Source organism: Drosophila bipectinata, chromosome 2R, assembly GCF_030179905.1.
Source record: "Drosophila bipectinata strain 14024-0381.07 chromosome 2R, DbipHiC1v2, whole genome shotgun sequence".
In the NCBI taxonomy this organism is placed as follows: domain Eukaryota; kingdom Metazoa; phylum Arthropoda; class Insecta; order Diptera; family Drosophilidae; genus Drosophila; species Drosophila bipectinata.
The window spans coordinates 23,964,756-23,981,382 of record NC_091737.1 but is presented as its reverse complement, the minus strand read 5'-3'; the positions used below and the strand labels follow the sequence as shown (position 1 = coordinate 23,981,382).

The window sequence follows — 16,627 nt, the reverse complement described above, 5'->3', positions numbered from 1 at the left end:
AGAAGGGCACAAAGAGAAAGTAAGGAAAGTATGCGAGCAGCTGTCGAGGAAAAAGCCACAAAGGAGCCCGAAGAGCAACAAATACGCTTAATAAGTAAACAAGGGGAGGGTCCAGAGCTCACAGGACCAAGGACCAAGGACTAAGGACGCAGGACAATGCGGCACGTATAATTACATAGCTGACACCTTTTTGCTGCTCCTGGGATGGGGAGGGTTTTTGCCCAAATCCTGAAACTGCAATCAATTTCAGTTCCCCCCCCCCCCTAGGCCGAGTCCTTCTTTGTCCTTTGGAAATTTAATACAAAATTATTTGCCAAGGATATCTGGGGGAAGGGACGGGACGGAGCCATTGGAACGGAAATACACACAAGCCGGCGGAGGATTGCCCGCAAGAGGGTTGCTCAAGTCCCAAGGGGGAACTGCCTTCCTGCCTCCCTGCCTGCCTGCCCGCCATGTGTTCTCCCGTCGCCCATCCCCTTCCCGATCCCAAACTCTGGCATATTAAATGCTAATTTTCATTTGATTGAGTGCACCATTTGGCCAAAGTAGAGAAACCAGTTCCCCTCCTGGACCAATGCCCATCCATGCGCGGCGAGTGGAAAAAAAAATCATGCCAAGTACCATGAAAATTAATTGATTTGCGGACTAATCCTCTCCAGCTTTGTGGAGGAACAATGTGCGAAAAGGGAAACAGTAGCCGGAGAAGGGCGGGGCGAGGTAGTCCAGCTGCCACCTAGTCAGTCATGTGTGGGTATCGAACTTCGCAGCTCACTACTTGACTTTTGGCCTCCGACTCCGTCTCTGGTCCGGATACGGGTTACCAGAGGCCCTCTCAAGAGCCCAGTCCAGGGACATGCATATCATCCGCTATCGAGGCAGGCAGGAACATGAATAAATAAAATTCCAAGAGTTGCACAAAAGGAATGTCTTCAGGGAGGGGAGGGCAGTGGAGGCCTCACGTCACGCAAGTGGAGATGGCAGCGTGAAACTATCGGTTAGGGAGATTTTTAATAAAAAATAATATATAGTTGAAATATAAGACTAGTTCTATACTTTAGAATTCTATACCTTAGTTCTAGAATTCTTTTTAAAATTCCACCATTTTTGCGGTCGGGGTTCCATCTTCTATTTGCTTGGGCTGGACTGGGGGTTTGTCAACAAAGACTCTATATAAAGTCCCCGACATTCGCATCACGACTCACGCTCCCACGACCAGGGCGGGAAGCAGGGGCCTCTGAGGAGGAAGACTGGGGCGCAGATACGCGGATGCAGAGTCGAGACCAAATATGCTCGAAGGGAAGAATGAAAATCAGAAATCGGCATTGGGATTGGGAACTGAGGACTGGGCAGAGAAGCCAGAGGAGGAAGGAGGGTGGAGGGTCATATCAGCCGGATTTGTGCTGCGGGGAATTTCGATGACTTTCAAGACACAATTGAGGTTAGGAGATTAGGGTCTTAATTTCAAAACTAAATGGTCTTAAAAGACAGACCAATCTCTCTTAAAAAGATGACCATTTTGGAGTGAATTTTATTCAAAAGGTAGACCTAATTCCTTGCCCTGTGCTGTCCATTATGCTGTGTTCTGTTCGGCATGCAAATTGTGCTTTTGTGCCGTTCTGGCTGGCCGAGGAGGGCTCCGAGAAGGGCTCTGGAGGTAGTGGCGCATTTCCAGTTCAATGCACAAATACACACGAGAGTTGGCTAAAAGGCCTGATGGCCAACAGAGGGGAGGGTTGCGGGGTCAACATGCTGGCAACGTCTTCAGTGCCCCACACACAGATACATGCCGTGCCGCAGTTGATGCATATCTGAGAGCATATTAAGAGTTTGCAACAACAAGTCGCAAGTGTGTAAAATGATCAGCAAGTTGCAAAATGCAACACGAGGCAGAGACAGAGGCAGTGGCAGAGGCAGAGGCAGGGGCTGTGGTGTGGCAGGCAGTTTGTTGGGACAAAGCGCCGGCAACAGCTTAGGCATGTCAGAGGGGCTAGGGGAGTAGGGCAACGTGCCAGGCAACATACCCAGTGGAGGCATTAAACATTCACGAGGCGAACAATGGAAGAGCTACCCTAGGAGGAGGGGCAGGAGCTGGAGGAGGAGGAGGAGCCAGCAAGGACCAAGGCGCGGCTCACATAAAACCGATTGCGGTGGCACGGAAAGCTTCTTGTGCCTCTCTGTGAGCTTATGGGGAGGGGTTCTTAATCCTAGAAAGGGTCTTTGTAGGAAGGGTCTTCCTGCTGTTTTAAATAATAATTTTAATTTTAAAAATATACTTTAAATTATTCTTTTGTTTGAAATCTATAATAATTCCCAACTCAACCCAGTAGTGGTCATATCACGTCTGACCCATGAGTCTGAACCAATGGGGCATGTAGCTGTTAGCTGAGACTGTGGCAGGGGCAGGGGCAGGGGCACCCACTCATGCATTCAATTCCAAATGCCTGAGGGCAATAATAAAACAATTCCACACACCCTCAACCCACCCCCTCGGTCATGGAATTGGTAACTGTTGGTCTGTGCCAGAAATGAAATCTATTGTCTGCCAAAAAGTTAACGCACTTTATTGCTATTGTTCAGTGGTAGAGGCAGTGGCAGGGGCAGGGGCAGGAGGTGGTTCTACTCTCCAGTCTCGAGTTCGACTCCTCCAGTCATTTGTCAAGAGAGCTCTCGTTCGGCAGCTAAGCCCGTCTCGCTTCCACTCCTTTGGCCAACTTTTGCGGCCAAACAGAGCAAAGCCCATCAATGTGAGGGGCCTTTTGAGGTAAATATGAGAATATTAAATGCTCTTTAAAGGTATTTTTAAGGTATTATAGTTGTTGATGATATTTTATAGTTATTTAGTAGGATTTTGTAAGGAAAACCTTTATGGAATTGTATAGAAACCTCCCGAATTAGGTTTATTAAAGATATTATACCTCTGGAAAAAGTGGAGGTGTAGGTATAAAGTAGAATATAGAATATACTTTCTTAAAAGTTATTTTTTTTTTTTTTGAATATTTTAGAACACTTCTTAATGAAATTTCGGACACTTTTTCATGAAGTTTTACAAAAAAGTGAAGAAACATATCGATAACACCCATTATACCTCTAGAAATAGTATTTAAATCAGAGGTAGAAGGTAAAATATAGTTTTTAAACACAATTTTAAATGAATTTTTAGGAAATTCTTCTAAGAATACCCATTATACCTCTAGAAAGAGGCAAGACATTCTTCCCACTGTAAATAGAAGATATAATATAGAATACGCCTTCTAAAAACTACAAATGACTTCCTACGAATTGACTGATAACACCCACTATACCCCCACAGAAAGGGTATACCCCCACAAAACAAGAAAAGAAAAAAAAGAGGAAAGCTAACGAAGGAGAAGCAACCAAAGCAGGGGAGCAAAAAATGTTGGCAATACAATATTTTGCCATTATGTCGAACAATAACAAGTCGACATAAGTAGAGGAAAAGAGCCAGAGATACGAAACGAGAAAAAAAGAGAAAAATAAGAAAAAACCCCAAGAGAAGAGGAAGAAGGAAGGGGGGAAAAAGACTGAACAGAAGAGCCAAGGCGAATAGCTGCCAATTTCAGGCTTAAGTGTTCTTTTCTGCCTCTTGTTGGCCAGCTCCCCCTACCCCTACCCTCACCACACCCCTCTTGCGATTCTCCACACTCCCCATCAGATAATGGGCTACAAGACATTGAGCCAAAGAGCAACGACGCATATGAAATTTAATACCACTTCACCTTTATTTTTTATTTTTGTTTCTCTTTCTTCCCTTTCCTTTCCTTTTTTTGTGGCATCCGGCGCTCCTTAAGTTTCCCTTCTTGACCAAAACCGATTTGAAAAAGCTTTATTAAACGTATTTTGATCTTGATTTTAATTTTTATTTGAATAATTTTTCTAAAATAAAACAAATGCCTTCACACAGAGGCCAAAATAATGAATTAACAAACACAATTCGCATTCTATGCTCCCGAAAATGAGTCAAGAATTAATAAAAGAAGCAGGCAACTGAAAGCACAGGCACACACACACACACACACAATTCGCACAAACAAGACAGAACAGGAAAAAAAAATACAACACATTTCGCATCAGCAAGCACAAACAATTTCGAACAGAGGGGTCGAACCGGGGGGCCTCTGCCAGATAGAACGCCAGGGGGGAGTTGGATTGAAAAAGAAACTCGACAAGAAAAAAAAAACAAGAGAGCTTCCAAAGAACGTGGCATAAAATACAAAAAAAAAAATATCAGAAAAAAAACAAACAAAAGCTGAGGAAAAAAAATCTGTAGAAAACAACTGAAAAGAGGGGCAGTGGGGGCAGAGCGGCTAGAAGGCGGGGATAAACATTAATATTAAACAAAAAAGTGGATGCAACAACGAGTGGAGGACTGGCAAATGGGAAGCGAAATATAAACGACAAAGTTTTCGCCTCCCACCCCTCCTCGCCTACCCCTCGCATCAAGAGAGAACTTGCTCCTTGCAAGTTTCGTGCGAAAGGGAATGGAGAGGGAGGGAGGGAGGCAGGGCCCTTGCCTTCATGTCATGTCTTCTCCACAGCACCCCCCCTCGCCATTCCACAAAACTCAACTCCAGTGGCGCGGCGGACTTGGCTCAGATTCGTTCGAAACTTGGCAAAGAGAGGAGTAAAAGGAGGGAGTGTGAAGGGAAACATTTGTAAGAGTGAGAGCCGAAAGTTTATAACATTTTAAATACGTATTTATGTGTTTATATCCCTGTTTAGTCGGCCCGAGACACGAGATAAGCCAGAGAGGCTATAGAGCACTACAGTTATTCGCATTTTGGATTAAATGGCCATCTAACCACCTGTCTATCTGATCCCTAACCGAAATCGTATAATTGGCGATGGCATGCTGATTAATTGGAAGGAAACTGCCAACAAATTGTAATCCGATATCCGGCAGCAGAGAAAGAAATCGGATCGGATCGGATCGGATCAGATCGAGGCTAATCCCAGACAAGTTGCTTTCGTAGCTGGCTTGGCTGGCTAACTGGTTTCTTGGCAACTCGAAAACTTTGTCGAGGCATTTGAAAAATGTGCAATTGAAACTAATTCGGTTAAGTGTTTGTGTTTCACAGCAAGGGAGGAGGGGTAAGCAGGCAGGAGGGGAAAGCAGCTCCAAATGCAAGCATAAATTCGTGGCATGCTGTGAAACAAGTTGCAAGTTGCAGCCACTTGAACTGCACGCACGCAGCATGCAACAAATTTCTTTGCTGCCGTGTGGGGTGTCCGGGTGGTGGGCAACACAACACAACAGTTAGTGCCTGTGCTCCACGACAGAATCGTGTTTAATCCTGTTTAATCGTGTTTGGAAACTACAGAGACTATTTTTGGCACTACATTGTAGGGTATTTCTTAATTCTGAAGGAAGTATTTAATATTTTAATGATCTTGTGGTCTTTATTCATTTTTGTGCGCCTCCAAACTGGTAGACTGAATAGAAAGAGGGGGGAATACTTCATATTTTAAAGATTTTTTTCTCTGATGACTTCAAAAATTACTACATTTGCTAAAAAAGATTTAGAAATCGTGTTCAGACATGTCTTATCATTTTTAGAATCTACAGAGTCTAATTTTAAGACTAAAGTTTAAGATATTTCTTGAATTTGGAGGATATACTTAAGTATTTTGAAGAGTTTTTTGAAATGTAAAGCTTTTAACCCATTTTTTTAGGCTTTTCCCCATCTGGTAACGTCAAAATTTACAAAATATCATGTTGAATCCTGTTTAATCATGTTTAGAAACTATTTTTGAGGCTACATCGTAAGGTTTTTTATGTTTTGATGATTTTCAGGCATTATAAAGCTTTAAACTTGCTACATTTGCCGCAACAGACACGAAAAATCGTGATTAAACGTGTTACATTGTGTTTAGACATGTTTAACCGTGTTTAGAAACATCATAATTCATTTTTGAGACTAAATTGTAAGCATTTCCTGACTTTAAAGGAAGTTCCCTGTATATTTTGATAATTCTTTCAAAAATCCATAATCTTTTTTCATCCATTTCCCGTCTGGCAGCCTCACAATTTATAGATTTATAGACCCCCGCCCAGAGACACCCCAAGATATGTACTTTATTTGCTTTCACAGACCAATACACACTACTATAGCATGTGCGTGTGCATGTCGGCTAGAAGTTCAGAAAATGTTAATGGCCATAAACGAGTTTAATATGAAAATATTTGTTCAACTTATTTGCGACTTGTTTTGTGATTCTTTCTTGCTGCACTGATCTCTGTAAACAGCAAATAAAATACCTAAAAGCCGACTGCAATTGGCGTGCCACAAAAACGGCAAAAAAAAAAAGCAAACAAAATGCAATAGTAGATGGAGTGTTGGGGAGACGGTAGGTGTCCGTTTTCGCAGCCTTTTTGGCATTGTTTGGTTTCGTTTTCTCGTTTCATTTTGCCTTGTTGCCTCAAGTGTTTCTTCGCACTTGGCTAAAATGAAAAGCAAAAAGGCAAAAAGGCAGAAAAGCAAAAAAAGCAAGAAAAAATGTTGCAGCTAATTTGCTTTTTCAGTAAACCGAACAGAGAGGGGCAGCTCTAGGTGGCGGCTGCACAAAGCGCAACAAGCACAAAAAAAAAAACATAAAAAACAAAAAAAACCATTTCGCAATTTTCAATTGTGCACGTCAAAGTGTTAAAACGGCACGCGATTTATTACACAAACACACACACACATCACAAAAAAGTGTTTTTTGAAAAAAATATTAACGACTGCTAACAAATATCGGCTTATAATTAAGTACTAGTTGACTTGCGACTAACTATTGGCTAGTATTTTGGGTTTATGATTTGTAAAAAAGGAAATTAATCATTATCCGAGGGGGGGGAAGGGCTTTTTGGGCAATGTAGGGAGCTATTATTAGATTAACTTGGGTGCGTTTTAGGGGTTAATGCGCTTAAGGGGCAATGAAAAAGATTATTTTTGAATAATTTTATTTGTTGATAGAAAGAAATGTTTATTTTTGAATTAAAGTAACAACTTTTTAAAAGGACAGTTCAACTATTGTAAGGATAGTCTTTTTAGACAATGTTTTAGACAACTTTTGGAGAAAAAATAAATAAAATAAAATAAAATAGAAGAAAGTTTCGAACCTCTGCCTTTCTCTACCTCTGCTTTAGCATTTCTAGCATAAAGTAACTTCTTGTAGGATCATTAGAATTGAAAATAGGAAAGTATTTATCTAGTATGGATAGCTAGTTAACAAAAAAACCACAAATCACAAAATATAAAAAAAAAAACCTCATTTCCAAGACAAAGTTTCGAACTCCATACCCCAAAAGAGCTACTTCTTTTGACTAAAACACCAAAAATATTAAGCAGAACCACCTAGCATTCATTTTTAAAAATATTCTAAAGATGTTTAAGTATTTAATAAACCAGAATATAATTTAAAAATAAATTTGTTAAAACTCTGGACACCCCAGTAACCCCTAAATTAGCCAAATGGCGAGTCAAGCTCTCCCCTTTCTGCCTTCATTTCGCGCTTTTTAATTTTATTGATTTACGAGCGGCATTCGAGTGTGAAATTGACATTCCCCCCCAAGTTACTTGATGTAAATATTTGTTGAAATATGCAAAGTTGTTTCGGCTTCTTTCCTGCTCTTTTCAAGATTTATGCCAGCCCCATTAATCCGGGAGACCGACCGGCCATAGCCATTTAAGCCAACTCCGAGACTGGAAGTTGGAAAAATGAAATCAAATGGCGGTTCATTAATAAAGCCAGTGTGGAGTGCCAGAGTGTGTGTATCCAACGGATACCGCTTGTCAATAGAGCAAGTCTATGGAATTTAGCCAGTTTCCAAGCTAATCAGTTAGAAGCAAACAGCTGCTACTGCCGCCGGTTCAGGCCAATTGAAATGCAACTAATTTGTTGCATTTGTGAGCTGCATGTTGTTGCCCATAAATTATGATAATTATTTAAAGAAAAATACAAAAACCTTGCCATATTAAGCAATCGGAGTGCAATTATCACGCAAATACTTATAGTAATCGTATGGATAATGACCATTGTACTTCAATACCTCCGAATATCCATACAAAAGGCAATTTACGTAAATTACACGAAAAAAATCGACAGAAAATTAAACAATTTACAAAAGACAAGCCCCCCCATTAATATAAACATGAAATATTATGGCCGAGAAACTAAAAAAAAAAGCGGGGGTTCATAAAAAACAAGGCATCATCATTATCTTTTTATGGCCGTAGAGGCTTGAGATTATAGATCTTTAGCTTTGTAGGGGTAGATATAATAATCTAGTTTTGAAAAAGCATGCTTTTAATTTGAAACCTTTTAAAAAACGCTATTTTTTTAATGAAATTTAAATAAATCTTCGAAATTGAAATGAAAGAAGCCTCTTCTGCTCAAGACCCCTACCATCTATAGAGTCTCTATAGCTCTTTCTTGATTATTTACATTTTCCACAACCAGCAGGGGCAGCAAAACACAACAAGAGATACCGAGATACTCAGATACCTCGCTGCCAGTTTCATTTGCGTTGCGGGGAAGCCAAAGCCGCCAAATAAAGAATCATAAAAGATATCAAAATAAATATAGAAGGGGGTTTCGCAGTAGCATTGGAGCTCAGCAGGCGCTCTCATTGTTGGCTGACTCGAGGGGGGAAACGCGAACAAATAAACTCGCCAAAAAGCAGCTAGCTCTTTGCTTTTTTTGCTTGATGGACTGCGAACCTCAGAGACCTTTTCCACAGAGCCCCCCACCCCCACCCCTCCATTCCAGTAAGTCATTATGTGACTATCTGACTGACTGGCAGCCAGGCCAAAACAAAAAAAAAACCAGCCGCTAGGCAAATAAACAGACAGAGTTTTATGAGACTTTGCTTTGCTTTTTCTTAACTTTGCTTTGCTTTGCTTTCAGACTTCTTGACTGACCAATAGATACATTTTGTTGGATGTGCCTTGCGGCACTAAAAATCCAAAGATTATTACCAGTTGACTTTAGTCGACACTCGACTGCGATGATGGAGGTTCCCTCGGCGCCCAAAATTCGCTTCGGTTTCCCCACTAAATTAGTTGACGCCATTCGCTTTTTTTCGCTATTTTTGGCAACGAAATTGTCGGCGCGTGTAGCAGACAGAAACAGTTAACAACATATCAACTCAGATAAGACATAAACAAGTCAAAATCTACACGATTTGGCCTTTTTTTCGCCAAGCATGCGGGGCAGAGCAAAGCAAAGCAGAGTTGGGAAAAAGCAAAGCCAGCTTGACAGTTTCAAATGTGAGTCAGATTAGGCAGTTGATGGTATTTTGAAATATAAAGTTTAGGAAATATTAAAAGCAAAGAAAGGAGTTAGAAAAAGCAAAGAAAATTTAGGAAAAGCAAGGCAAAGTTAGAAAAAGCAAAGAAAAGCATGAAAATTTTGCTTAAATAAGGTAGTTACTAGTATTTTGAGAATGAAATTTGTAAAATATTGAAAGAAAAGCAAGAAATGTTCAGAAAAGTAAAAGCAGAGTTAAGAAAAGCAAAGCAAAGTTAGAAAAAGCAAAGCAGAGTTATAAAAAGCAAAGAAAAGTAAGAAAAAGCATGAAAATTTGCCTCAAATAGGGTAGTTAATAATATTTAGAGAATTAAAACGCGTAAAATATTGAGAAATAAGCAAGAAATGCTCAGAAAAGCAAAGCAAAGTTAAGAAAAGCAAGGCAGAGTATTAAAATTTGACTTAAATACGGTAGTTAATAGAGTTTAAATCATAAAACTTGCACGAAATGCTAAGAAAAGCAAAGCAGAGTTAAGAAAAGCAAAGCAAAGTTAGAAAAAGCAAAGAAAAGCATGTAAATTTTCATTAAATTAGTAAGATAATACTATTTAAAGTATAAAACTTGTTCTAATATCAATAAATGTTGAGAAAAGCAAAACAAAGTTTCAAAAAAGCAAAGTTGAGCAAAACAAAGTACTAAAATTTCCACTAAATTAAGTGAAACAGCATTCAGAAACAGCAGCTCTATAAAAATTGAGACTAAATTAAAGTTTTCCCCCCACATTTATCAAAATTTAACCTTTTTTTGTTGGTCTTTTAATTAAAAAGTATTTTATTGTCAGGGCAATTAAAAAAAAGCCAGCAACATAAATAATTGTATGATGTAATGTCAGCAAGGCAAAAATAAATAATTATGAAATATTTGCATGGCGTTTGCTAGAAATTGTATTTTCATTTCTGAATTTATTTTCACTCCCCCCACCCCCCTTTTGGAGGTTTTTCTGTGACGGGCCTGCTTATCAGGGAATTGTTTGCATTTCAGCCTTTATTTATTCTGTGTCATAAAAAATAAATATTAATTGCGATTATCGCAATAAGATATTGCTATATTTACACGTTATAATTAATTGTTCTTATTTATTGAATTTGTGAACAATAATGGATTGTCTACCTCCCACTCTACCCCCTTGTCTACCCCCTTTCGGAAATTGAGTTATTTGCACTGTGGAAAATAAACACAAATATGTGTGCATAAAATTAAACTTGTTTAAATGACATTAAGTGTGGTTTTTTATTGAGCTTTCATTTTGTATCTCATCCTATACAGATACACAGAATACTGAAATATGCAAATTGGTATTTGTGAGATATAATATAATTTATCTGCATGTTTGGGCCGACCGCCCTGCGGCTCAAAAGCATAAATTAATTATCAAAAGCATTCATTTACATGCCTGACTGAGCGATCCGACACCCGCTGTCTCGCTGTCTTGCTGTCTCGCTGCCTCCCAGATACAGATACTGTATCTGTATCTGTATCTCATGGATGTGTACTACACAGACACATTTGAAAAACATCATCACAATCAATTTGCTTCGTTTCTCGTGATGGGAATTTAGTTTTTTCTGTTTTTTTTTGTCGTTTTTTTTTATTTTCAGTTGCTTGGCCCACATTATCTAGCGAATACTGTATGCTTTGTTGTTGCTTTTTGTTGTTGTTTTTTTGCTGCCTTCCTACATGTGTTTAGCGTGTTCAGAAATTTGCTTTTTTAATGACGCTCTTGTTGATTGCCGGCTATTTGTTGCTGCCCCCCCTCCCCTGCTGTCGGCTGCCCTTGTTTCTACTTGGAAATATTTTTATCTTTTTTTTGGCCATTTTTTAATGCAATTTATAGAGATTATACTCTCCCTTCTGGCTATCTAATCTCTTGGAGCTTCTCAGGGAAATATTTAATGGATGGCAGGGTATTCCCCAGGTCGCTTACGTGTCACACGTGTCTCTGCTGGCGAAAAACTGAAATAAAATCTATTTCCAAATGGCTGGAATTGAAATTGCAAGCTCGGCTGGGGCGGACAGCTAGGCAGCTGGAGGGCAGGCGTGGAGGCGGCTGTTGGGGAAAATTGAACAAATCAATTAAGTCTAATCGTGCCATGCCCGGTTCTCAGTAGCTCCGAGGGGTGGGGCAACAGTAGCAGACAAATAAATGTCTGCAGAGACCAGAGACTAGAGCCACATGCTACAAATTATAAACACTGTAATTATATTCGTATAATATTTTGTCAGCCAATTGACACATTTGCCACAAAGGGGAGATGCCGGAGAGCGGCCTTAAGCCCACCACCTCTATCTTTATTTTATTTTTCAAAAAAAGTATCTCTACTTTCAAGCTTAAGATATCTTTGTATCTTGCAGTTTGCTGGCCACTCTTACCCTCGCACAGTGTGACAAATTGTGTATCTACAAGTACGTCGGTTGGTTGCATGCCTGGTTCTCTTTACACACAAGCTCAGTTCGGTTCGGTTTGGTTCGGTTCGGCCTGGTGCTGGTGCTGGTACTGGTGCTGGTGGTGCTAATGACCGTAACTAAGTTGGCGTCACGATTGTGTGCGCCACTGGAAGCCAACTCCCCACCCCACCCCCCGACCCCCGAGTCCGTCCCGAACGAGAGCCCAGCCTAATAGTCGCTTAATTGTATCTGCGTGTGCGTATCTGTATCTATATATCGCTAGCTGTATCTGTGTATCTGTATCTATGCATTTATGACTAAACAGTTGTTTAAATAAACAATTTTGGCATGTTTACAGTGGGAATTATAGCGAGTTGAAATGCGGCTGCAATGTTTACTTAATTAAAGCAACCAAAACAGGGGGGGTACCATATTATAAACTGGTATTTGAAATAAACTGCCATCGAGATAAGGCGGCGATGGCTGATTTGCTTCCGGAATTCGTTTAGAATTTAAATTCAAAAACAAAAAATAGAAAGAAACTATCGTGAATATGCGATGACACCTTGTTCGATGATAACGGTTGCTATTATTAAATCACTTCCAGGAGATTATGGCCTATAGATACCCTTTAAAAGCAAAGACCAGGTCTTAAAGGCCCTGTACAAACCTTATCAGACCAGTTCACACACACCTTTGGAAAGTTACCAGCCCCAGCCCACCACACGCCCTTGCCACACACCCCCCACTCTGGAGCCTACCGCACTGTCTTCCCACAAAAACCCCAAATTATATCCACTTCCAATAAATCTGAAAAAGGCTAGAGTGTGTACACACCGGGCCTGTCAATTTTCTAATCGCCCGAAATAACAAAAAAATCCATTTAATTACAAATCGGCTTAGATTGAAACGCCTTAATTGGCATTAACTCGAAAAAAATATGTTTTTTTATGAGCGAGCATGTGTGTGTGTGAGTGTGTGTGGCAAGTGGCAACTGGCTGGCGGCAATTAATCAAACTGGAAATCAATTTACCCACCAGCCAGTGTTACCATAACAGCTATTTTTCAAGCCAAAAACTGGCTATTTTACAGAAGAGCATAAAAAGATACAGTATCTTAAGCTATTATTGGTGGATGAGTGGCTATTTGTTAGATACTTTTGATATCTTATTGTGAATCAAATTGGAAATCACTTTACTGGCCCACCAGTGTTACCATATCAGCTATTTTTTAGCCAAAAACTGGCCTTGTTTGAGCAGGACATGAAAAGATACAATATCTTAAGCTATTAACTGCGTATTGATGGCTATTTGTTAGATACTTTTCCAAATCAAATTGGAAATCCAATTCACTAGCCAACCAGTGTTACCATTTTAGCTATTTTTCAAGCCAAACTCTGGCCACTTTAATGAAAACCACTAAAAGATACAATATCTTTTAAATAATTCTCTTATTTTTAGATACTTTTTGTATCTTTTTTTCTATTACTATCCTACACTGCAAAAAAATGTTATCCTTACCTTTTTATAAATCCAAAATAGTCGCAATTTCTGCTCTGGATATGCGCATTCCCGGTTCGTAGACAGCATCCAAAATTGGTCAGAAGGCGACCTGCGGGGCGGGGGAGGGGTAGGGTAATAGAAATGGGTGGTGATGGGTGGCAGGCAGGTGATGAGTCCCGTAGCTTGCTGCTCTGCTCGCACTCCCAACCCAAACAGCTACCGACCGAGTGCGAGTGCGACGAGGAGAGAGAGAGCGCGCGAGAGGGCGTAATAATCCACAAAAGAAACGCTGCCGACTTCTCAGCAACTAACTCCCAACTCCTCCCTTGGCACACACGTAGCACACGGCGGGGGGGGGTGTGGGGGGATTGGCAGGAAAAAAATGTAAATCCGCAAAATTTTCCTAGCAGCGCTTTTCTTTGCTTTTCCACCTCCGCCTCCGCCTACGGACTCTGAACGAGCGAGCGAGCAATCTCAGGAATTATTTTCCGTTTATGTAAGAGCGAGAGAGCCTCTGCTAAACTCTTTTTTGCCTCTGGCTTGGCTTTTCTTTTTTCAGATTCTTTTTCTGCTTCTTCTTTTAGATTCTCTTGACGTTTGTCGTTGTTGTTGTTGTTGCTGTTTTTCACTTCTTTGACACTTTTTGCATTTTCTTTACTTTTTCTTTTTTTTTTGCGACAAATGTATGAACTTTTTTATGAGGTTAGTTGTTGTTTTTTCTTCATTTCTCTACAAATACACGAAAAAACGGCACTTTGAGTAAGCCAGCAAAGAACGCGAGAGAGAGAGAGAGGGAGAGCGAAAGAGACAGCGCCAGGTCCAAGCTCTGATGTACATACATGTATGTATGTATGTATTTGGCAGAACAGAAGCTGCTCCACCACACATACCTACATACAATCGTATGTATATTAATATATATATATATATATGTATGTATAACAAAACGACGAACAGAGCTTGGGGCATTAAAAAAATACACGGGGGAGTTGCACGAAGACGGGAGCGACAAAGAGACTAAACGACTGACAGACCGACCGACCGACCGACGACGCGACGCGATGCGACGACTTCACCTTGCACACGCGCCCGCGCACAAATCGGAAATTGGTGAGAGCGACGATGCGACGACGAGTTCCACAGCGTTTGTCGGCGTTCTTTTTACCGCAATGTTTGTGCGAAACATAAAAAAAGCTTGCACATACACATACACACACACACACACACTTACACACTACCATACCAGAGCAAGCGAGAGCGAGAGACTAGCATAGAGAAAGAGAGGAAGAGCGAGAGCTAGAGAGGGCAACTGTGGGGCCGAGCTGTATAGTAATTTTATTCCGGTACTATTCAACTGATGGAGCTTCTGTTGCTGTTGATGTTGTTGTTGTTGGCAACATATTGCCAGTGCCACACTCTCGTTTGGTTTTTTTCCTCTCTTTTCTTTTTTTTTTACTACTATTGTGGCTTACTACTTTTTAGTAGTATTTCATTTTTTTTTTTTGGCTGCTACTTCTGCTGGTGATTATGACGATGTAGCTGATGATTTCGCTGCTCTTTTCACACAAACACACTCTCACACACACACACATACAATCTCACGCACAAGTCAGGCCCAAGTGGGTAATTTGTTTTATGAGTAGCGGCAAATAGCACTTGTGTATGATTGTCGCTGCTTTTTCTGCTGCTGCTGCTGCTGCTGATTCTTGTGAATGACAGACAGCTACGACTAATAATTTTTAATGCGTTTTTGGAATTTCTACGCTGCCATGGGTTAATTGCTTGAAATGCGACGCGACGCGACAACCACACTCGCTATATACACACATACATACGCGCGTACATATGTATTGATCGGCCGCACGATCCGAGAGAGGCGGCTATAACAACGCTCGTCGTTGTTTTGTTGTTGCTGGTGCTCCGATTTAATTAAATGCACAATTCAAATACACAGATTGGCAAACGATTCGCATACTTATTTTATCTCTTATTAGCACATGGAGTAATCCATACATATAGATGTTTTTTCTTTCCACAAATAGTTGTTTTTCTTTTCAAATAGACACTCAGTGTTTTTTTTTTTATTGGCGACAGCGTTTTTCCGAAGCGAAGGAGCAACGTAGTACCGCTCCGTTTTCCGCTTTTCCAATCGTCCGCTCCGCTCGCAACCGCACAGCGCGAGAAATTTTGTTTGTTTGAATTTGAAGCGAGTGGCCAGTGTACAAGCCGTTGCACGAGCCGACATGTATACGAGTTTGCCGAGGATGAGAGCGAGAGCGGCGTGAGAGCGCCAGGAGAGAGAGAGAGGGAGAGAGACCGGTTGGGCCAGCGATGGGAGCCGTCCTCTTAACGTCCAGTGACACCCAAGATACCTGACCAAAATCATAAAATCAAAATATCTATTGCTTATCAATCAAAGTCAATCCGCGGACCAACAAACCGGCACCTTTTACCTTGAATCCAATGGGCGTGAAAGAGATGGCATTCCCTATTGTTTTCCATCTTTAGATACCCCACCTGCCCCCTTGGGCCTAAATGAGATTGTTTTTTTTTCTTGGATCGCCCTGTTGGCATTCGGTTTTTGGCCATCGGGTATACCCTGTGTGACACAAAATCCTCTCCCATGTGCTCTCACGACATGCGCTCTTTCGGCACTGCTGACGCCATGTTGTATATGTATATGTTCATCTCTTTCCAATTTGTTTACTTGTTGTTTTTGTTGCTCTCGCTGTGCCTGTTCCTGTGTCTTTTGCAAATTGTTTTTGGTGGGGTCCTGAGGATTGATTACTGATTGGCATGTCGACCATAGCCTCTTCCCTTGTTGTCGTTGTTTGTACGGCTCCTTGTCCTTCCTACCAACTCGCTTTGTCGGTTGTTTTAGGTGGCCCAAGTCCGTTGTCTTTCACCTCATCCACCCACCCACCCACCACACACGCACGCACACGTTTGCGCCGTGCACCTCGCCCCCCCACCCACTCAATCCTGTCGGCTTGTCGGGGAGCAGCATATAATGACATAATGAGATTTATTAGGCGCAAAATAAAGCCATAATGTTCCATTTGACCTTTGTGTAACTTTGACAGTGGTAATTTTTGCCTTCCTGTGGCTCCACACAGCTTATTATTTCGATGACACGACCGAGGGGCATCCGAGGGGCATCGGAGGAACATCCGAGGGCGGTGCAAATCGGAGGAGCGTTTCCAATTCGTCATCGGTGGCCGTGGGGCTCTGAATTTTGAAAGTTGCCTTTTGCACTCATCGGAGCAGAAGGCAAATAAATTTCCACTTTGCTTAAGCGACAGGTCAGGGGTGTTTATTTTCTTTTTTTTTGAGGCTAACAAAATATACACTTTTGTTTTTAAAAACAATTACTTTGATTTGTTAAAATATCTCAAAAAAGTGTTGCCTACTTCTAGGCTATGCTGCTGAC

General features: G+C 41.0%; 1 protein-coding gene across 1 annotated transcript in view; it reads right to left on the bottom strand.

The window, feature by feature from the left end:
* The window catches only part of sbb (scribbler), a 70,022-nt gene extending 54,613 nt beyond the window's left edge, over positions 1 to 15,409 (bottom strand). Inside the window, exons 1-2 of the mRNA XM_043210390.2 lie at positions 15,173 to 15,409; positions 13,216 to 13,926 (exon numbers count right to left, since the gene is read on the bottom strand). The gene's annotated coding sequence lies outside the window, so the exon portion shown is untranslated. The remainder of the gene's footprint in view (positions 1 to 13,215; positions 13,927 to 15,172) is intronic.
* Between the last annotated feature and the right edge of the window lie 1,218 nt (positions 15,410 to 16,627).